At 38.5% G+C, this 23,138-nt stretch overlaps 1 protein-coding gene across 2 annotated transcripts in view; it reads left to right on the top strand.

Moving 5' to 3' along the window:
- Positions 1-23,138, top strand: part of Hibadh (3-hydroxyisobutyrate dehydrogenase) — a 105,286-nt gene that overhangs the window by 34,385 nt on the left and 47,763 nt on the right. The window lies entirely within an intron of this gene.

Here is a 23,138-nt window from a genome sequence, read left to right as displayed (position 1 = left end):
GCCTAGATTCATCTCCTCTTCCTCTCTCTCTGCCCGGAAGTCCCGCCTAACCTCTTCCTGCCTAGCTATTGACCGTTCAGCTCTTTATTAAACCAATCAGAAAGCGCTTTGGCAAAGACACATCTTCGTAGTGTACAAAAAGATTATTTCACAACATATACTTATTTTCAGACTGATCACATTTTGTTCACTAAATATTTGTGACTTTTGGTGTATCAGTTATCATTTAATAAAGTGACCAATTTTTATTTTGAAATAAATTGGTTAAATTTTCATAGGTCTTGTTTTTTTTTACTCTCCTTTGAGACTGTGTTTTGCTCCATAGTCCAGGTTGACCTTGAATTTGCTGCATTCTGTTTCAGCCCTAGGGCCAGAACTACAGGTGTATTTTTAAAGTTACTCTCTATTTGGAAACTCTGATCATTTACTAAAATGTAAAAGTATGTTGTAGCATTGACTTTGGAATGAGAAACTTGAGTTACTCTTTAAAAATATTAAAGTCTTAATACTGTCCCTGGTCAGATTTTGATTGTTTTAGTAGCTTAAAGAGTTAAAATATACTTAAAGCTTTGGTAGCCAACTCCATTTCCTTGGAAATGACTTAAGATTCATTAACAGAGCACACAAAATTGAGTTAATTATATTAGTCATTTCATTCTCTGAAATTCTCATCACCCTGTATGCTTTAAGTATCCTTTTTGTGTCTAGAAGATCTTTGCCTCGAGGTTTTCTACAGTTTACACAGGTAGTTCAGAAATGTTTGTAAATACATTTCAAGAGTTTATTTATTGAAAGGAGCTCTGAAGCGGTGCCCATAAAAATCTCTTTATCTTCCTTGGCATACTAAGACTCCCTTGCAACAGCTGTTGTAGTCAAGAGTCCCCTGTAAGCTGTTAGTAAGTTCTTAATGCAGTGAAAGAGGACTACTGACTCAGTGTGTGAGATAGCATAGTGATAGCTCTGAGAGTTTCTGTCCCAAGGAAAGAATGGAGAATGGGCTCTCGGCTGCCAAAGTGATTGCTCAGTGTTTTCATGAGTGCCATCACTATCTATGTTATAATAGTCATTGTTACTAGTAGTCTACTTGCTTTCTGTACACCGAGTCTCTTATTTTGGGATTCCTTCATCTCTAAAGCTACATTTTAATTGCATTGTAATTTTCAGTTGAAAACACTCACTACAAAGGTTGTCCCTGGCAGGCCCTTGCCTGTGCTGGAGGGGCACTGTGTTCTCTTCACATTGCTATGCAGGAAAGCACATCAGTAAGGCGGGGGTCCTGCCTGCAGTAATCCTAGGGTATTTTTAATGTCTTTTAATTGCCATTCAGGATGTAAGTGAGACCAGACGCAGTTGGGTCTGGTCACACAGTTAGGAGTGTCTACCTCTGTTTATGTAAAACTGAAGTACACTTAGCAAATAAATCTGAAACTGTTGCTTGTGCATAATTTATTATTCCTTAGTATTATTGATTTCTAAGCAGCATGAAATCAGGACCGTTATGCTTTACATATCCTTATTTCGTTTGATCTGGGCGTAGCACTTGGGGAGAGGTGAGAGAAAGGATGGAGTTGAGAATGTGATTAGAGCCTTGTAAGTACTATGAAAACAGTTATTTTCTCCAGATGTCTCATTTTCTTAAAGTAATTTGATAACGGTAGGAGATAAAAATGATATGAAGTTAAGTTTAAATTTGCCTCTTTGTATTTGCCGTACAGATGTATCTGTTTCCTTCATTCCTTTGGGTGCTCTAGTTGGGGACATTTTAAATTTGCCTGAAGATTTCATGGCAGTTCCCTTCCTTCCTGCTGGAACAGAAACAGTGGTCCTGCCTTCTCTTTCTTGCCTCACAGGGATTTTAAACTGACCTGACGATGGACCGTTGTTTTGTATTTAGCTCAGCTTACCATCGAGAATATGAAAAATAGAGGGTTTTTTTTTTTTTTCTTGTGTTCCTTGGGAAATTTAAACGTGGTAGTCGACATTGTTTTGTTGTAGTACAAGCTGTTGTCATCAAAATCTTTTATCCCTTGCTGCCTCTGAGAAGGCATTGTTCTTAGAAAGATTTTAAAAAATAAAACAATATATATAAGACCTGGCATACAAGTAATTTTACCATTAATTAATTTCATTGCTTGTAATTCTTTTTATGTGTGAGATTAATACTTGTTTTCAAGCATCCAACATTTTTGATGTTCTATGTCCATATAGTAAGTAGAAAAAGGCTTGGCAGACACTGAAATAGGGAATTGGCTTTTATAGCCAAGATAGGTTTGTAAAACTTTCTGAAAATTAAGAAATAGGAGGAAAATAATATTTTTTTACTAATGACATATTAACCCTTTATCATAGGCTATAGAAGTTTTTCATTTAGCATTTTTTTGTTAGATAAGTATCTGAAGAAAGAAGAATAGTTTATTTCTTGTAATTGTTAAATATCTGTAAACATTCAGATTGTTGAAAGAATTATTTTGATTTAAAATACTGGGTAGAGATGAGAATTTTCTAAAACTCAGATAATTTTAAGAAAGAAATAAGAGCAACCATGTAATTGACTTCAAGACTTGGAATCTGTAATAGCAAACTTTAAATCAGCATGTAAAAATATTTGATGATATCTCATGGTCTTTAATTGGACTGAACTTTGATATTCTTATTTATATTCTTATTAGTACTCATATAAAATCAAGTTTTCACGATCCAACATTTACGTCTTAGACCTTGGCCTCGGCTCCATTCAGAAACAGACTGTCCATGCTGGGACATTGAAGTTAACAGGAAGGAATCCACATCTGATGCAGAAGTAGGCTTGTTGGATGGCTTGAGTGGGGTGGGGGTTGGGGAGGCGAGCAAGCTTTGGGGGAAGTAAAGACAGGCTTTGTCCCCTCCATTTCAGCTGCTGGGTTTGTTCTGAAAACTGTAAAGTTAAACTTTTTGGAATTGTTACTATCCCAAGTGGGAATATAAACTATATTGAACAAAATTTATTTAGCTTGTTAAAAAGTCAACATAAAACTGTGGTTAATTAGTTTATATTATTACATCACTTGTAGTGGAGGCTCACACTAGTACCCAGTAAGAGGGCCTGCCTCAGGTGAGCTGCCTGCTGCCTGTATGAGCTTTAAGATAATGATGAGTTTAAATTCCCTCTTAGAGCTAAGTGAGAATAAAACTGGAGGCAATAAATAATCTTGGCCAGGGCCATTAACTGAAAAAGCTGGGAATTCTCCAGCTCTTGACTTAAATTGTTTGTTTATCAGCTGGCGCCTAGTCTGGAGTCAAGAGCTGGAGATTTCTATCTGTGACAGAACTTTGAAACTCTTGCAGGACACTTTCATTTTAGCTGAAGGTAACTTGAGTTTATAGCTTTGGCTTTAAAGATTACTAATGATTTACTCATTTCCTTACCATTTAACCGAGTGGACTTTTTCCCAGGAAGGGATCTGTGTTTATTTAGGGCTTTTGTCTGCGGAGGGATTAAAAGGCAGCCCACCAGCATTGTGAACTTGATGGTAATAAAAGGTCACCAAAACACACCATAAAAACATTCTTACCATGGAATTAATTATACAGTGTAATTTTACAAAGCAACTTGGTTACTCCAGCCTTAACCCCCTCCCTAAACATTGTTATTTGAAATGAAAACTTTAGTACAAAATTGCTTTCTGAAAACATGTTTTGCCTCTCTTATGATTTAAACACCGAGGAAATTGTCATGTGCATTCATGCAGTTGATCGCTTAAAGGCCTTAAAATTTCTAAATACAAATTATTTTTCAACTGTAGGATAAGAATTCATTTGGGAAGATGGTAGAGTAGTTGAAAGAGGTAGTTGGTATTTCAAGGAATGCTCAACTGTGGAACCGTCAGTCCTGGTACGAGTTCGTCTGTACCACCAGGGGGCATTGCATCCAAACCTGCTTGTGATGGAGGAAGGATTTTAAGATGCACTGGGTTTTTTTTGTTTGTTTGTTTGTTTGAGAGGATATAAGACATTTCCTAGGTTTTTGCTTTTGATGTTGGTTTAAAAATATATCTAATAGTAAGGTTAATTAAGTGTCCTCAGAGAGCTAAAAAAACCCTGCGTTTTACAGATAATGTATTTTTATGTTGATTCTGAAAGTAAATCAAAATAAACATTTATGGAGACTATCTTTTTAAAAAATAAGATGAATACAGTGTTTGGTTATTTCTTTCTTTCTTACACTTGTCTGAACAATAGAAGAAGGATCTTGTTTGTAAAAATGCTCACAAATACTTAAAAAACCCGTTAGTGCTTCAAATCAGCCCCCAGCCGTGTGCACACATGCTCTGTGAATGCGCATGCACACACCTGATAAAAATATGTTAGCAGGCTGCACTGACAGGAATTGTAAAAAGATGGAGGGGCCCTTGAGAGGTTCAGGTTAGTCCTTTTTCCAGCCTAGCTATGAAACTCATTAGGCAGTTCATGCTCATGTCTTCAAAGTTGTTTGGAGGAAGGTAGGTCCTTGAGTTTACTGTACTGGTTCTCAATGAATCTTTATAGCTTTTGGATTGGCTTATTTTTAAAAAGTGATAATGCAAAACAAAAAAGCACCTCATTATAAATTTTATAAAAGTGAGATCTTTTCATTAAGATGCATATTCATGTTGTATTTTTATGAGCCATTAAATATAAATTAATAAATGGTACCAAAACAATTGAATTATTTAACACAAATCTCCAGTTGGAATATATGCAGTTCTCTGTACATTCTCTTGATTTTTATTCTATAACAATGTGTACTTACCGTGCAGAGAGGTGGCTTTGATCATTTATTAGCGTGCTTTATGAAATTTACTCACTGTATACTCTTGCCTCTTCTCTGAGGCTTCTTAAAGTGCAAAGCCTACAAGAAACATATATGTTTTCAAAGTATATGCCTGACCTCCCACCTTGATGCTCCCCTTTAGCAACAAAGTAAAACTCTTCCCTTTCACATGGTGAATTACTAAAACTCTTCCCTCTCTTATTGTCTCCCTTATATTGTGAATCACTTGGTTGACATGTGTATTGTACTAAAAGTAAATATATTCCATATTATCAGAGACTTTCTTTGTGTTAAAATTATAACTTCACATTTGAAAGTGGTCTAGACAGTGATATTGGTGACATTTGATCCTGTGCATTTTAGTTTTAAACTTGATACAACAGTCTTGCTTCTTAGCTTTGTTGTATGCTAATATTCCTACTTATTTCACATCAAAAAGCTGCTGTGATTCCTATGTAACTTATGTGTCCTGTGTTCTCGAATTGCCTCTGCTGTCCATGAATTGCTTCTTGGCTTCTCGTCAGAATTTCTCACCCAGGTTTTGTGACCTTTGCAGCCAACATTAAAAAAAAAAAAAAAAAAAAAAAAAATCAAATTTGATACAGTAAACTGGCTTTACAAAAATGTAGTTACTATACATAATTATGATTGAAGCAGGCTTCTTGGCCCAGTATATCAACTTTATGTATTAAGAGTAAGTAAATGAAAATCTCAAGTGATTTAAAAAATAATTGTCTACAATGACTGTATTTATCTAGTTATTTCTATAGCATTAACTGTTTTGCTGAAATTCTAGACATCAATTTTTTCATTAATAATAGTGATAAGAAGAAAATCCTTACACATTAGCATGTGTGCTATTTTGCAATGAAACATGTAGAGTTTTGGCTGCTCTCTTTTCACTTGGAAATAGTATTGGACTGAATGAATGTTGTCATGGGAACATCCATATAGATATAAAGACAAGGCTGTCTAAGGTCAGAGGAGGGGCATTGTAAATACTACTGGTCTAGATGATCTGCTTTGCATGTGCATTGGTGGGTATAGGTGATTGGTTAAAAGAAGGGAAGTATTAACTATTGAGTGTTAAAGCCAGTGAGGATGGAAGGAAACATTTCAGGATTTGAAGTGTATTGAATTATTTTTCATTTGTATATGTTAGGGAGTTTTTCATACTTTATTTTAAAAACTGCATCCATGAGAAATATTTATTTGATTTAAGATAAAAAATGTTTAACTCAGTTAACTTTGTTAGTTTGAAAGTTAGCATTTTGGTCTTTGAAATAGAATTAACTATTGAAGATGCCCATTACTGTTTTTCTGATATCTAAAATAAGGAGCTAACTGGTTAGGAGGCAGTTATTGTGGCTTTGAAAGAAAAACTGGCATTGAGGTTTATAGAATTTTTTTAATATTTGATTTTTAAAATTAGATAGTTTTAGTAATTTTAAAATATTAGGCAAGAAAGTAATGGCATACTGCATCTGAATGTTTGATAGTAGTAAAAGCAGAAATAAAACAAGAAATGATGACAGTAAAATCAAGCACTAAATAGATTTTTAGGTTCTTTAGAAATATGTAGGGTAATTAGGTATCAGTGCTAGGAAAGATGGTTAGAGATCAACCAGCTTTAACTGTATGCAAAGTCACATTTTAGTTAGACTTTTGAAGTTACAGATAGCAAGGAAGCTGTGCCACTGTAGTGAGTTAGCATAGTAAAAAGATCACTATCATTGTACTTTTAACACTGGATTCTGGTCGTCAAATACATTAGGGAAAGAAACCGAAATTGTTTAAACTTACCTTTTAATCCATCCAGAGAAAAAGTAAAGCTGCCAAGATAATAAACATCCAGAAGTTTTAAAATTAAAATAAGTAATTTAAAAGATGAGTGAGGGTACTCTTGCTTGGAAGAAGGAGAGTTAAAATGATAAAAACTGCCTGGCTGTGCCTGGCTGTGTCTGATTTCAACTAACCACCAGTGGATGGGAAATATATTGATTTCAAGACCACATAAACAGTGCTGGATCTGTGTGGTGTAGGGTGTTGGGGTAGGTCTTTGAGAAGTAAATTGGGATGCAGAAAGTTAACCGGTGGGCTCTTTTGGCATGTAAAACATTAGGAATAAGAATAAAGAGTGAGAGACTTCAGCCTTTACAAGTTCTGCAACTAAGATACCTCGCTTTTATTTTTATATTTTATTTTTATTTTTGACAGCATCTCAAAAAATGTCAGCCTGCCTTTGTCTCCTAAGCACTGAGATCAAAGGTGAACAATCACAGCACCTAGCAAAGATACCTATTATCTGTCTGTCTATCTCTGTCTGTATATCTGTCTGTCTGTCTGTCTGTCTGTCTATCTATGACAGGCTTTCTCTGTGTAACAGCTCTGACTGTCCTGGAATTCACTCTATAGACTAGACTGGTCTCAAACTCAAGAGAGCTGTCTGCCTCTGCCTCCTGAGTGCTGGAATTCAAGGCATGTACCACCACTGCCCTGCTAAACTTGGTATTTAAACTTTTAAATATACTTTTGTTGTGCATATCCACTTAATTCTAGGCATGGCTTCTCTCATTTGTTTGTTTATTGAGGTGGGGGCAGGGTTGTGTGTTTCCTGGTATGCATATGGAGGTCAGAAGACAGCATCTCTCTACCATGTGGGTGCTTAGGATCTTCAGACTTGGTGGTAAGCATCATTAGCCACTAAGCCATCTTGTCAGCCCTAGACTTGGCTTCAAAGTAATAAAAGATTGAATTAAATTGCATTTTTGGCAAAATAAGTAATAAGAGTAATGAAACATTAAGTCTTTAAAAAATAAAAATAGCTAAGAAAATGAAAGTAAGAACTTCTCTGAAATTTTGGGATATGCAGAATTGGAGGTGGGCAGGGTTCCAGGGTTTCCCAACTGTGGGCTAGCGTTTCCAACTTTGACATACTTGATCTTCTGCGAAATTCAGAACAATGGCAAAGCAGGTTTAACATAGCAGATTCTCTTAAAACCTTCCAAGAAATTTCTTCCCATTATACTCTGGTGAGTATAGGTGGGCGGGTTGGTTGGTTTTAACTAAAGTATAAGGAATCATTCTTGGCTTCTCTTTGGGATTAAACCTTTAAAGCACCCCCATGTGAGGTCCTCTGCTGAAAGCTGTTGGAATAGATTCAGTAATCTCACAAAAGATTGTATGTATCAGTCTTACAAAAGATTGTATATATCAGTGAGGGCTACAAATACTGATGAGATGGAAACATCAAAGGTGAACTTATTATATGGATTGCTGTGAAAGGAAAGGATGAGAGAAGATAAGCAAAAACTTTCTTTTGTGTGTGCACATGTATGTGTATGCTTGAGTGCTTGCTGGCACACATGTATTCATGTGTGTGTGCATGCATGTGGAGGCCCGAGATTGATGTCAGGAATCCATTACTGTTCATCTTATTCTCTGAGGCTGGTTATCTCAGTCACTCCAAAAGCTCACTGATTGGCAAGTCTGGCTAACCAGCTTGTTCTGGGATCATCTGTCTCTACCTTCCAGGGCTTGAACTACAGGCTGGTTGCCAAGCCTACTCATCATTTATATAGGGTCTGAGGATCCGAACTCTGGTCTACACAGTTGCAGGGCAAGTGTTTTTTTCTGTGGAGCCATCTTGGCAGCCCCCAAATATGAAGAGATAAATATATTCTGACTCTGATTCCTAGGGTGATAGTCCAAAGAAATAATGATTATTGCTGAGTAGAAAGTTATTCATTCATTAGTGGAGAGACTTGGAATTCAGTCAAGACTACTTTTGTATGGTTTTGCTCTTTCTTGTTGGTTGGATTGTGAGGATGGTTTAGTGTGATGGTTCTCAACCTGTGGGCTGCAGTCTGTTGGGTCAAGTGACCCTTTCACAGTGGTCACCTAAGACCATCCGCATGTCAGATATTTATATTGCAGTTCATAACAATAGCAAAATCACAGTTATGAAGTAGCAACAAAAATAATTTTATGTTTGAGGTCACCACAACATGAGGAGCTCTGTTAAAGGGTTGCAGCATGAGGAAGGTTGAGAACCACTGCCTTAGTGGGTTCTGTGATTATGGGGACACCAAGGACAGAGTTTGTATCAGTGATATATAATATATTATCTTTTTTGCCAGAATGCCCATGGTAGCAAATTCATGGGACAGGGAAGGGGCAGTTCTTGATTTTCCATGCATCAGTAGCACCCACAACTCCAGTTCCAAGGGATTCAGTGCTCTCTGACCGCCTCACATACCTACACACATGTGGAACATGAAACCCCTGTGGCACACACATAAATAAAGAGAATAAATGCATCTTCTTAAAATGTGATTAGTTCTGTTGTTGGTTTTAAGATAGAGGGTCCAGCTTTAAGAAGGTTGGTTGTGATTTTTCCAGAAGGTGTGTGAGTGTGAACCTGAGACAGTGTTTCCCGGAAGGGAAGACGATGTGGAGAAACTAGTCATAAAGATGAAAAGGGTGTGGAATGGAGTAGAATTCGGTTTTATTGAATAAAGGAGAAAGTTGGGGAATCTGTGGAGTATTATTTGAGTGAAAATTTAAGAAAAATTAGAAGAAGAAAAAAAAAAGCTGCTCACAGTGGCTTTTTTTTTCCAGATAGTGCCTCCCCATATAGACTGCATTCACCTCATTATATAGTGCCTCACCATATAGACTGCATTCACCTCATTATATAGTGCCTTACCATATAGACTACACTAACCCTGTTACATAGTACCTCACCATATAGACCTTACTCACCTCATTACATAGTGTAGACTGTCCTTCAGATTGTCCTCCTGCTTCAGCCTTCTCAGCTCTGGGACTGGGTGCACACTGCCACTCTTAACTGTTTAGTGCTGTCTTTGTGATTATTATTTTTTATGATGGGATTAGACTAGAATTCATTGTGTAGCCTAAGCTGCTCTCAACTTGGGATCCTTCTGCCTTTCTCCTGAATTCTGGGCTTACTGATATCACACTTGCTCTTCTGAATGGTAATTTTGATACTACACCAAAATAAACAGTTGGCACTTTTTAATCTGTAATATATGTCTGTCACATGACTCTGAGAATTGCAAGTTGGGAAGAGTAGGAACTGAGTGGTCTGTGGTTCCATGGCCTGACATTTCTCTATCTCCACTGTTGTGGCTGTACCTCTTGACTTGGCTGTTCCTTTACTCCTCCAGAACATTTTATGTCTAAGAAATAAATTGGTCTTCTTGTTATCTCTTCCACATACAACAGTAACCCTGAATTTTTTCATTGGCAATTAAAAAATGTGTGGCACACCTTTTATTTGTGTTTTAAATGTTCTTGAATTTTTTTATATGATGCAATTATAATATACACTATTATATAAAGAACCACCAGACATTTACTTATAATCTTCCATGCAAATTCTTTTGGGGAGAAGACTCTTTACTTAAAAAAGAACTAATTTTGAGTAAATACTATTTAACTTTATTTGTATTATTTTGTTTATATTATTTTAATTTCTCCTGATGAAGTCTTAAAACTAATGAAGAATTTAAATACAAAAGATCCAAAATAAAGTTTAAGATGGGAACTATCTAATTGCATGTAATTTTTTTTCTTTCTGTAGAAGTTCTTTTGTAAATATTCTTCCTTTTTAACCCCTCTTTGAATTATATTAAATGATATATGAAGAAGGCATTTAAGATACTCTTGTTTGGACCCCAGGACCACAACTCTAACTGGACTGGAGTTGGTATATGAACACGTCTCTGTATGGTGCTTGCTTTCTGAAGGACTCTTCATTTATTCCTTCTCAGGGATGATATAAAAGGGATGGGTGGGATCAAGTAAGTGTCTCCTTAAGGTGTTCTGCACTAAACCTTTATCTGACAGAGATGATGCTGTTACATCTGGTTTGTCTTGGCTGTGCTGGGGCAGACTTTCTGCTTTGCTTTTCAGTATTCAGTAGCTGCGTCATTTCTGAAGTGAAATGGTGGTAAAGCTGTGGGAACAGAGTCCTAGTTTCCTGTCTTTGTTGGTATTTGTGGGTTCCTAATCTCTTAAGCGTCTTGGGATGTAGATCTGTGCATCTCAACCAGGAGTGAGTAGATTTTATGGTGAGGAAGAGGGAAGAGATAGTATTGAAGCAATTCCTGTCTAGGTCTGCAAAGAGCAGATTGCATTTGGCTGTCAGCGGTGTTAAGTTTATGGCCCCTTTTTGGGAAAGTGCTATTAGGGCTTTGGAGACCTTTATCTTCCTCTGTTCTGCTGTAGCAGATGAACTGTTCTCTGGCAGGTTTGCTGGGTATGATAAACACTGTACTAAAACTCCTAGGGTGGAAGTTTGATCTGAAAGGATTAGTTTCTGTTTCCTGAAAATGGAATCACAGCATTCACATTATCCAACAAGCCCTTCATCAGATCAGCAAGAGTATATACTTCTAATTTCCTTTAAAACGGTTTAGGGATGCAGACCACAAATGACGGATCAGTTTTGTCTGAAACAGTATCAGTGGTAGAGATAGTCAAACTTTTTCCACCAGAACTTCCAGAGAGAAATATCTAGATAATGAAGGACTGTCTTTATTTTATCAAAGAAGGAGGAAAGTAGAGTGTTACGGGAGGCTCTTATATTACAGAATGATTGGTCTAGGGACAAAATGTTGAGGTCTTTGATTCACACAACACAGCTATTCCTAGTTTAATTCCCGCAAAACATTTCTTTGTGACCATTCTGTTTTTTTGGTTTTTCGAGACAGGGTTTCTCTGTGTAGCTTTGCGCCTTTCCTGGATCTTGCTTTGTAGACCAGGCTGGCCTTGAACTCACAAAGATCCGCCTGCCTCTGCCTCCTGAGTGCTGGGATTAAAGGCGTGCGCCACCATCGCCTGGCTTCTTTGTGACCATTCTTAAGTCCCAGGATGTGCTTCCCTGTCTGTCTTTGTTGTTTAGTTCTGCTTAGCCTGACTGGTGCTGTTTCAAGGTAACTGTACACTTGAGTAACTTTTATGCAGTCCTGATTTATCAGCATTGGCTGTAGTTGTACCTAGCTATTGGATTGAAATACATTTCTGATTGAATTCTTCTAACTAGTAAACATGTTAGTAAAAACAGGTAAGAGGTAAGATTACCTGGTATCTGAGACAGTGTTTTCTTCTTTCTTGGATAGTTCATACTTCAGATGCTTTGATACAGGTGAAGGCAAATTTATAGCCCCAGCTGAGTATGTGGGGTGATTTATAAACTATTATTCTCACATTTCTTTTATTTGTGTTAGTATTCCTTTCCTTACACAGGCAATCAAAAGTTGATGTTCTTGGCTCTGGAACTCTCTCTTCAAGCTTCTTTATATTTTATGTTCTAGATTTTATGTATTCCTGCCAATAAATAGCAACATAAGAAAGATAGTAACTGCTGGGCGGGATGGCACCTGCCTTTAATCCCAGCACTTAGGAGGCAGAGGCAGGTGGATCTCTGAGTTCAAAGCCAGCCTGGTCTACAGAGCGAGTTCCAGGACAACCAGAACTACACAGAGAATTCCTCTAAAAAATAACACTTTTTGTTGTTTTGGATAGCTGGTTTTCCCATTGCCAATGATGATGTAACCCCAGAGCCCTTGCACATGCTGGGCAAGCTCATAGCACTGAGCTCTATTTCTATCCCTTGGCTTTTTCAGTTTGGATAAGATTATATATATATATATCTTAAGCTGCCATTGACCTTGGAGTCTTTTTTTAAAAACCTATATTGAGGGAAAATGATAATCTGTGCTCAAAATAACAGGTGAGGGAGCTGGAAGTTAAATTCATTGGTAGACATGCTTAGCATGCCCAAAGCCCTGGGTTCAGTCAGTCTGAATCTTAGAGGAGAGAGAGAGACTAGCAGGTGGTCTTGGTGGTGTCTGAAGTCCACTCAGTTCTTTGACTGGGGTTATAGCACTAGAGATAAAACATGCAGAGGCATCTGGCTGGTAGATCCTGGCAGTTTCCTTCATAGTGCTATAGCTCCTCAAGCTGTTGGAAGATCAGCTTTTTACAGGGGTGTCAGGAGGCCTGCTGCATTTTTAGGACTCAATAACAATCATTTTCCATACCCTTGCCTTTTCTATATGATTTCCATTTTGTTTGTATATTTTCCTTTTAAAAACACCTCATTTTCACTCTCTGCCAGGTCTTGGTCCAGTACTGGTGAATTTGAGAGATCTGTGTTCTCTCTTCAGTGCTGTAGTCCACATGTTTATGACATCTTTGAAAGTAACTTAAAATCCTGTTGGAAGTAAAGATACACTTTATAAACATGGCTTCATAGCCATTGGGTTTTCTTAATGTCTATCTTTCAATTTTTCCTCTTTGCTTATGTTTTTCTTTTCTTTTTTAAATGAAATGAAGAGTCCCTACCTCTGTTCTGAAAGCTTCTGGATCAGTAGGTACAGTCCTTTCTTAGCATGTATGAAGCCTTGGGTTCAAACTCAGCATCACATAAACCTGGCATACTCAGGAAACAGAGACAAGGATCAGAAGTTCATCCTCCACTAACGCCATATTTGAGGCCAACCTGGGTTACCAAAAAACCAAATTGTTTCTGTGTGTCATAGTTGAAGATTGCCTTATATACACTTTGAAAAGAAAATCAGATTCTGTTTTAAACGCACCTTTCTATTTAATGTGCTTTGTACTATGTAGTAGGTTTGCTTTATAGTTTTCAATACTATAAAGTATTTTATTATGTGCACAGTCTTACTGTTGCAAAAGAAGCAGCTCTAAATATTCATAAGCATAGATCTTTCTATGTGTTTTTCTTTAAAAATGGACTTGCCAGGTTAAAGAATATATGTGTTTTATTGAAATTAATTAACGTTTTGGTGTTTTTGAGATAAGGTCTTGCTCTATAGTGCAGGGTGGCCTGGAACTGCCTGTGTAGATCAATCTGACCCTGAACTTGGGATCCTCCTGCCTGAGTGCTGGGACTGTAGCATGTACTGCCATGCGTAGCAGAGTATCTGTATTTTGGCTTTGGTACAGGTTGCCAAGTGTTTCAACAGTTTACACACTAGTGGTGTAGGGAAGGGATCCGATCCGAATGTGTTCCTCACATTTCATGTGCTGGGAAATTCATTCCCAGAGCTGCAGTGTGGGAGGATGTTTGGGTTGTTAGGGCACTGTGCTTGGAAATTGGTTAGTGCCCTTATGAGAAGGTCTGACCCAGGGAGTTTGGTCTCTTGGTCTCCTTCTGCCTTCCACTTCCTGCCTTGTTGAGGATGGCATGGCATCCTTCTATAGGATGCAGAGATCTGTCTATTACTAGCCACAACCCTGCTGGTGTATTCTTAAATTTTCTGTCCTCCAAAAATTCTAAGAAAGTTTTTTTTTCTGTATAGATGACCCCATCTCAGATAATTTGTTATAGCAGCACAAAGTAGTAGAGAGTATTTATCACATTTCTAGTCTGAGAGGATAAAAAATTATGTAGTTTGGCATTTTAAGAATGTTTATCAATGAGGGTGGAACTCTAGATAACACCACATAGGACTTTTTTAAATGTATGTGCTGGAGATTCAAACTCAGGACTTCATTCTTGCATTGACCCTTTCTAACTGAGATAAGAATATCAGGTACTCATTCATTCATTCATTCGGCAGTTACTTATGGAGTATATGCCATGTGCTCAGTATTATTCTAGGCCTAGGAGCCTGGGAATATAGCAGCAAACACACACACATAGATACGTACACACATAAACACACACACATACATCACACACTTTCTCTATGGAAGTTATATTGTAGTGGGTATGAATATGTAAGGGAAAATATAAATGTTAAAATTATTCTCTGTCAGTCTGCCCTTTGTTTATGGTACTTTTCAAAGCACAGAAATTTTGAATCACTTACACAGTTGGATTTTTTTTGTTGTATCTTACCTGTTATGACTTCTGAGTTTATGACCTATTTAAAAAGACTTTAGCCGGGCGGTGGTGGCGCACGCCTTTAATCCCAGCACTCGGGAGGCAGAGCCAGGCGGATCTCCGTGAGTTCGAGGCCAGCCTGGGCTACCAAGTGAGTTCCAGGAAAGGCGCAAAGCTACACAGGGAAACCCTGTCTCGAAAAACAAAAAACAAAAACAAAAACAAAACAAAAAAAATAAAATAAAATAAAATAAAAATAAAAAGACTTTGCCCTCTTCATTTTAAAAGATTTTAAAATTCATACGTATTTTATTTTAGTTATATTAGAACTTTATTTTTTAAACTTCAACTCTTTGGTCTGTATGTGGTTTACTTTGTTGGAGGGAATATTAGTAGAGATCTAGATTACTTTTTTCTTTCAAAAATCCACTTAATGGGGGGTGGAGAGGTGCCTCAGCAGTCAAGAGCACTCGCTAATCTCCCAGAAGACCCGGGTTCAGTTTTCAGCATGGATGTGGTGGCTCGCAACTATCTGTAACTCCAGTGCTAGAGGGTCCAGCACCCCCTTCTGGCTTTCTTGGGGAACCAGGCATGCATGTGGTACACAAACATACATGCATGCAAAATACTTGTATACATAAAATAAAAGTACATCTTTTTTTTTTTAAATCCACTTAATGAAATAAAAATCTTTCCTTCATTAATTTCAAATACTCTGTTGATTTCATGCTCTCTGTTCCCATGTATTTTTGGTGTAGTTCTTCGGCTCTCTATATGATTCTGTTGATAGGTCACGGCTGATTCTTTTCCTAGAGGACAGTTTTATTTTCTATTGCTGTGTTTTATTATCTGGAGAGAATAGTCTTTTTTTCCCCCCCTGAAATCCTCTAAGTTTTCCAAACAACTTTTACTTGGTTCTTGTTCCAAAGCAATGTGGGAGTGATTTTTATTATGTTCTTCTAAAAGCATCCTGTTAACAATTTTGTTGGGATTACACAGACTTTATAGAAAATTGGCATGTTTACAAAACCAAGTCTACCTTCTACCAAGTCAGAAGGGGAGGAGAGGCTGGCCTAAGCCCTGTTAGACACGCTGCTCCTTTTGTTCTTCGTGCCCAGAAGAGCGAGAAGCTGTGAACTTGTAAGCAGGAAGGCAGTGTGATCATATTAGTATCTCTAAAAGATGATAGCAGCTATAGTGTGGGAAACACCTCAGATAGAGGGGTGAGAGTAAATCTGGGGTGCCTGGGGACAGTCTTGTAATAGTGCAAGCATACTAGTTTGTACTAGTCATGGGAAGTGATAACATGATTTTTCATTTGTTTTCCTAGAAGTACTTTAGGTATTATAAGAAGGTAGCCAATAAAATGCACCAAGGTTATGGCAGGTTAAATAGGCTTAGTGCAGGTACTTAGGGTTAGTGCCAGCTGTGGTTGCTTTTATGTTGACTTAAAATTCTCTTCTTTTCATTTCATAACCCAAGGAAGCATCAGATTCCTGTTTTCTCATTGAATTTCTGTTCTTTATTCCTTTTTGAAGATTTGTTTTATTTTTAATCTGTGTAGTTTTGTTTGTATGCCACATGGGTGGGGGGTGGTACCCGTGAAGGCCAGAGGCATTAGATCCCCTGGAGTTGGAGTTATAGGCATTTCTGGGCTGCCTAACTTAGGTGCTAGGAATTGAATTCACATCCTTCAAGAAAAGTAATACAGGTTCCTAATTGCTAAGCCATCTTTGCAGCCCTGTTTTTTATTCTTAATGCCCTTTAATACCCTTAATACCCAGTAAACACTTATTGAGGACTACTAGTCCTTTTATCTGTTATTTTAGGAATCCATGAGGCTGGATAACTTTATAAAGAATGGTTTCATTTGGACACATGGTTCTTCTGGAGGTCCAAGGTCATAGGCTATATCTGTTGATGCCCTTCTTGCTGGCAGAGTCCCATGGCATGTGCCTTACCACGTGACAAGAGTCAGGAAGCATACACACCTGTCTCTTCTGCTCTCTCTCCCTCTTAGAAACCTTTCATACCAGTCAGGAAGGTTGTGACCTGATGCCTTACCTAGTTCGGATCACTTCCTAAAGGCCTCACCCCAAATGCCAGTTAGGTCAAGTTTCCCTTCCTCCTCCCCATCCTTTGGCTTTTGTGCTTTGCTCGGTGCTAGGGAAAGAGATGAACAGACTTTCAAAGTGTCAGTTTAGCAACTAAATTCATTGACTAAATTTCAAGAGAGTAGATTTATTGTATTTTTTAAAGGAAAATACAGCTTTCAGTGTAACATGTAAATAGTTGCAAATGATAAAAATAAATAACGAAGCTACCTTTGTTAGGTGGAAGTAATCAGAACTTGTGAGTGTGGCAGTTCTCAGTGAGCTTAAGTGGGTCTTTACCAAACTATTCATTTCTTTCTAGTGAGAAACTTGAGATTGGTGGAGAACATGTGTGTGTTCACTCCTGTGCTTAGTGAGGCCGGAGGCAGATGTCTCCTGTTTTCCCTTTCACTCTTCCTTCACCTTATTGTAAGAGTTTTGTCTTGGTTTTTGAGGCAGTCTCCACAAAGCCCCAGCTCCTGGAACTCACTATGTAGACCAGGTTGGCCTCAAACTCAGAGATGATCCTACCTCTGCCTCCCAGGTACTGAGATTAAGGGCATGTGCCACCACACCCAGCTTGTGTGAGTTTTTTTTTTTAATAATAATTTGTATTGTGTTATAATTTATTTTATATTGGCACCTCCTTTAAGAAAAGCTTAATGCCAAGCTTAAAGTTTAAAATTTAAGACCTAAATGAGACCATGTAGTATCATAATATGAAGGTGTGTATTTATAAAATGAAAAATTAAAATAGATTTTTGCAGTGTTGGCATTTTTTTTAAACTATGTTTTCTTCCCGTTGTAACTTTGGGGTTACATTCAAAGATCGAAACTCAAGAGTACCTCATTGAAAAGCTAGAGGTCAAATTTTACTTAACCATACATTATGGTATTTTCTTAAGTGTAATTGCTTTCCATTTTTTAAAGATTGGTTTATTAATATTTTTACATCCATGCGTGTGTGCCTGCATGAGCTAGGAGGTCAGAAGAGGATGTCAGATCCCTTGAGGCTGGAGTAACAGGCAGTTGCAAGCCACCCAGTGTGGGTGCTGGGAACCAGCCCAGAGCCTCTACAGGAGCAGTAAGCTCTTCTAGCCATGCCGCCATCCCCCAGTGCCCATGCTCTTGTGATGATCAGTTGCTGCTTCGATGGCTGGACTTGACGCAAGGGGCACTTCTGGTTTAGAGTGAAGTGAGGCCTGTGTGTGGGCTTGTGAAGGATCAGCAGTGCCTCCCGCAGGCTGTACAGCTGAGGCAGAGATAGAGTAAGTGCTGAAGAGATGAGATGGGTGGTAGGTAGTGAATGGCAGTGCTTTCAAATCTACGGAGTTGGGTTTGGTGCACGTAGCGCTTGTTTTCTGTCTGCTTGGTTCTGTCTGGGAAACCTTTGTTTTTGACTGTTTCTGAAAGAATCAAGAAGAAACTGTTGAGATCGCTTGGAAACTAGGAGACTTGCCTAGGCAATAAATTCCGATTACAGAATGGACAGCAAAGTGTTTAATTCCAGTTAGGAAGGGAATTGGACATAGTGAGTGGTTACGTACACTGAGAATCCGGAGTGGGGTGTGGTGACTCATGCCTGTAATCCTAGCATTCTGGAGGCTGAGGCAGTAGGATCACTTGCTAGATCAAGGCCTGCTTGGGCTACAGTAGTGAGGGAGAGAGAGGGGAGGGGAGAGAAGGGGAGAGGAGAGGAAGTGAGAGGGAGAGAGAGAGAGAAACTTTAACAGACTATTTCAAGGATTGATATAGTTACGGAAGCTAATTTACCCCTCTATGTATTAAGTGTTGGGAAGGAATGTTTAAAAAAAAATCCTAATTTTTTTTTTTTGGTTTTTCGAGACCAAAGTATTTTTGTGATTTTAAAGATAATAATAGAGGGGGCTGGAGAGATGGCTCAGTAGTTAAAAGCACTGGCTGCTCTTCCAGAGAGACCTGAGTTCAATTCCCAGCAACCACATGGTGACTCACAACCATCTATAATGGGATCTGATGCCCTCTTCTGTAGGGTAGGAATACATGCAAATAGAGCAATCATATACATAAAATACATAAGTAAATCTTTAAAAGAGAAAAACATAAGGGTAATAATAGAAATATACTTTACTGCAATGGAAATATACTTTACCCTTTTTGTGAACATGAATATGTAAGTAGAAACATTACATGCTGGTATAACCAGTTCATTAGAGAGAAACACATCTTTTCAGTGTACCTACATTACTTAATATATTCACATTCCCACATTTAAAAAAATATCACTACTGCAGGGTAGATATTTATTTCTACATTGTAAATGGTAATTAATACATTTATGCTTTTAAATACATTTGCAAGCTTTGCTTTCAATTTCAACTTACGTAATTCTTACTAAACTTCAGTTTCTGAAGAGTTAAAAGACGGTGACTTTGAAATTACCAGTAGATGGACACTTGAAAAGCAGGGGTCAGGGTAGTTTGTTTGGGTTTAAGATTGATTACATAGGCACTATGCATTTCTCTCATTTGATCAAGATTAGGGTAAAATAAAGAATATAAGCTCTTGTGCTTTTTAGTATCAGATATAATTTGAAGAAACTTTAGTTATTTCTAGAAACAAAATTAGAGAGTTGTAAGTTAGTGAAACTAACTAATAGCAAATAACGAAGTAGTCTCCTGGAACATTTTAAGATACTATATTCTTGATTGATCATAGTTCTTGCCTGATGTTCTTTCTTACTCATTTTCCAAGTCCATTTAGAAAATGAAGCAAACCAAAAACCATGTAGCAGACTAGTCCCTGAATCTTTAAAGCTGACTAGTGAGTGTATGAGTGTGCAAATCTGGCTGTGTCTGCAGCCAGCAGTGAATTGGGACCTCCTGAGCATTCCTACTCCAGTTACATTCTTTAAGGGACTGAGGTCCAGATATCAATATTTTTTCATAATGCTGGTTATACAGTGTTCGTATCATTTTGTGACTGACAAACGGACTTTTATGTAGGGCCTTCCCTCCTAACTGCTGGACTGGGATCCTGGAAACTACAAGTTTGAAAGTCTAGCTGCTGATACACTCATCTTTCTCCCTTCTCAGTTTGTTCAAGTGTCTAATTTTATAATGACATTTCTTGGGTGAATGTCTTTCTTTAAATTACAGCTTTACCATTGTAGAATCTTTCCTCAGTTGACTGGAGTAGAAATAGTTAAATGACTTCAAAAATTTACTTCCCAAATAATCTTCAAATCAGTGGTTGCTTAGAATGAGTTATTGAAAGAGAAAGAAATTAAGGGGTGAATGTTCATATAGAGGGTTCATGTCCAGGAGAGCGTATAGGGAAGAAAGGAATTCAGAAAGGGCAAGGAGCCATCAACATGAACTTTATGTGATAAAACCTGTCCTCTTTTTAAAATATAAAATTGGATATTAGTAAAAGTACTACTACAGCTTTATTCTAATAATTCCACTTTTGTCCAAATCATTGAAATTTAAGTCTCATATTTCTCGCAGTAAAACCACCTCTGTCAAATGTAAGCAGTTTGCAGCTTGAACACCTCTGTGTCTGATTAGAAGGGTGTGTTTTGTAATTAATTTTCCCTGGAGCTCCGTGTGGAGAACAGGAACCCACTGCTGAGAGGTTAGAATGCTGTGGAGTTAGCTGTTCTGCTTGAATGATGCACGGGCCTGGCAAAGCAAGAATAAACGAGGTACTTTTTGGTGAGAAAAAAAAATGTGGACTGTCAGTGTGAGATGGGTTCTAGGAGCACTTAGCCAGCAGTTACAGGGCACACTTGAGTAATTGGATTTGCATAACAAGGCTTGCCGGAGAGATCTGACAGCATAGAGATTTGTCTAGCTGGAGAGCTCCAGATGGACGTGGCCACGCAGCAGCTGGGTGGCACGTTGCTCAGCATGGACAGCACCGCCCAGACTGGCAGCTGGACCCTGGCGACTGCAGGGCTGTGGCAGGCCAGCTGGTGGCTTCTGACAGCCAGTGGCCCTGTTAGAGAGCCTTTTCATAATGGCCTGTCAGGGTTCTGGACCTGCAGGGACTGGCAGGACAATGTCACAAGTCACCAGTGAGGGCTGTTAAGCCGAAGTCCCAGGGAAGTAGAAGTGGCCACTGTTGAACCACGGGCTAGCACCTCCTGGAGTGAGAGCCTTCCTTCCAGAGAGGACAGTTGCTTGCCACTTGGTCACTCTGGGCTTTTGTGTAGTTGAAACAAAGGCATAGTATTCATGGGAGAAAGCCATGTTTAAAGAGTAAATGGTACACCGTGAACTGGGGTCCCTTCAGGTGACTTTCCCCACCCCTGTGTCTGAGGGGATTGCATTTGTGTGGAGAAATTAACCCACCCATCTTCTCAGATTAGAATAGGCTTGGAAGAAGGCTGGCCTTGGGTCTCCCATTAATAAACTAAAATTTGTTAATCTAAGCCCCTAAGCTTATTTCCTTTTGATGTAACAAAATTCTGTGAAACGAAACAGTTCATATACTTGCCTAGAGTGCTGTTAACATTTCATCTGCCCCTCTGGATCATCTAACTAGTCTCTGTCTGTCTGTCTGTCTGTCTGTCTCTCTCTCTCTCTGTGTGTGTGTGTGTGTGTGTGTGTGTGTGTGTGTGTGTGTGTGTGTGTGTTCAGTCATTTTCTTGTATTTTATTTAATCCTTTAGTCCTTTTTGGACAGTAAGGATGGTCCCCAAAATGAAGGCATGATTTTTTTTTTTCTTAGCAAAGGCTGGGGAAATATGTAAATTTGTAGACAGCTCTTATATTTATATATTTCAGCCAAATCAGAAAACAGTTTGGTAGTATGTATCAAATGCTTCTAAAAATTATACAAACACATGCCTATAATTCTAACACTCAGGAGACAGAGGCAAGTGAATCCCTGAGTTCAAGGCCAGCCTGGACTACAGAGTGAGTTCAAGGACAGCCAGAGAGCTACACAGACAGAAACCCTGTCTCAAAAAACAAAAATTACACAAACACATAATTTACCTAGTGATTCTTTTTCTAAGAAATCATCAGCACATTAGGAATATGTACAAATATTTACGGATAAGCATGTATTTTTAGCATTAAGACCCTAGGCCTAGGTGAGTTTTTGACTGAGCTACTCTCCCCAACTCTGAGAACACTGGTTCCTGAGGTGCTACCCATAACCTTCCCTCCAGATGGACCATAAAGTCCAGACCATTTTCCTAGTGAGACCGTGATCCTCATGAAAGGAATAGGAGGTGCCACTGTCTTCAGGCATGAATCAGGATGGCTGCTTTGTAGGGTTTGTGGTTGTTTGAGGCAGGGTCACATGTATTCCAGGATTGCTCTATAGCTTGAGGTGATCTTGAACTTGTGATCCTCCTTTATCTGTCTTCCAAGTGCTGGGATTACAGGTGTGCCCCATCATGTCTAGTTTATGTGGTCTAGGGATCAAACCCAGGACCTCAAGCATGCTAGACAGGCACTGGATGAGCTGAGCTACACTCTCAACTCCTGTTCAGATAGTTTCACTTAAGAATATCCTCCATGAAGAAATAATAATTGTATGGAATTTTGACTTTGATGCATCCTCTCATTGTTCTCTCTGATGAAATGGCACATGTGCACCAAGATCTCCTGCTGCATTTGATGCAGTGTGTAATTACAAACTAAACTGGCTGGGATTTGTTGTAGAACATCATTTTACTTCTAAAAATTACTAATGACAACTTAGAAAAAGAACTAACAGAGCCTTTAATTTCAAGGAAAAAATGTTGATGTATTTGTTGTCAATTGTAAAACCAGTTTGTTCAAGTGAAAAATTATACTTTTGGAACTCTTTCATCTGACTACGATTTTGAGAGAGTCCTAAGATGTTTTTGACCTGCTTGGAAGTGCTATTAAAGAACAGAAGTCCCTAGCCAGGCCTTTAATCCCAGCACTCAGGAGGCAGAGGCAGGCAGATCTCTGTGAGTTTGAGGCCAGCCTGGTCTACAGAGCGAGATCCAGGACAGCTAGGGCTGTTACACAGAGAAACCCTGTCTAGAAAAACCAAAAAGAAAAAAAGGAAGGAAGGAGGGAGGGAGGGAGGGAAGGATGGAGGGACAGAGAGAGGGAGGGAGGAAAGAAAGAAAGAAGTGAGAAGGAAAGGAAATGAAGGGAAGGAAAGGGGAGGGGAGGGGAGGGAGAAAGGGAGAAAGGGAGAAAGGAAGAAAGAAAGAAAGAAAGGACACAGGTTCCTCACACTGTGTCCTGGAATTGGTGAAGCTGGGTCTACTTCACCGACTCACTGTCTTCCACATGCGCATTATTGGGAGTTGTGACACCGACTGTTGGTTTTATTGTGCCAGTACAGAAATTCTCCAGGAGCACTTTCAGATCCCATGTTGTACTAGATAGGCAGAAAACATT

Source organism: Peromyscus eremicus, chromosome 3 (genome assembly GCF_949786415.1).
Source record: "Peromyscus eremicus chromosome 3, PerEre_H2_v1, whole genome shotgun sequence".
In the NCBI taxonomy this organism is placed as follows: Eukaryota; Metazoa; Chordata; class Mammalia; order Rodentia; family Cricetidae; genus Peromyscus; species Peromyscus eremicus.
Note: the sequence above shows the minus strand (reverse complement) of the source record. Positions and strands in the feature narration are given on the sequence as shown.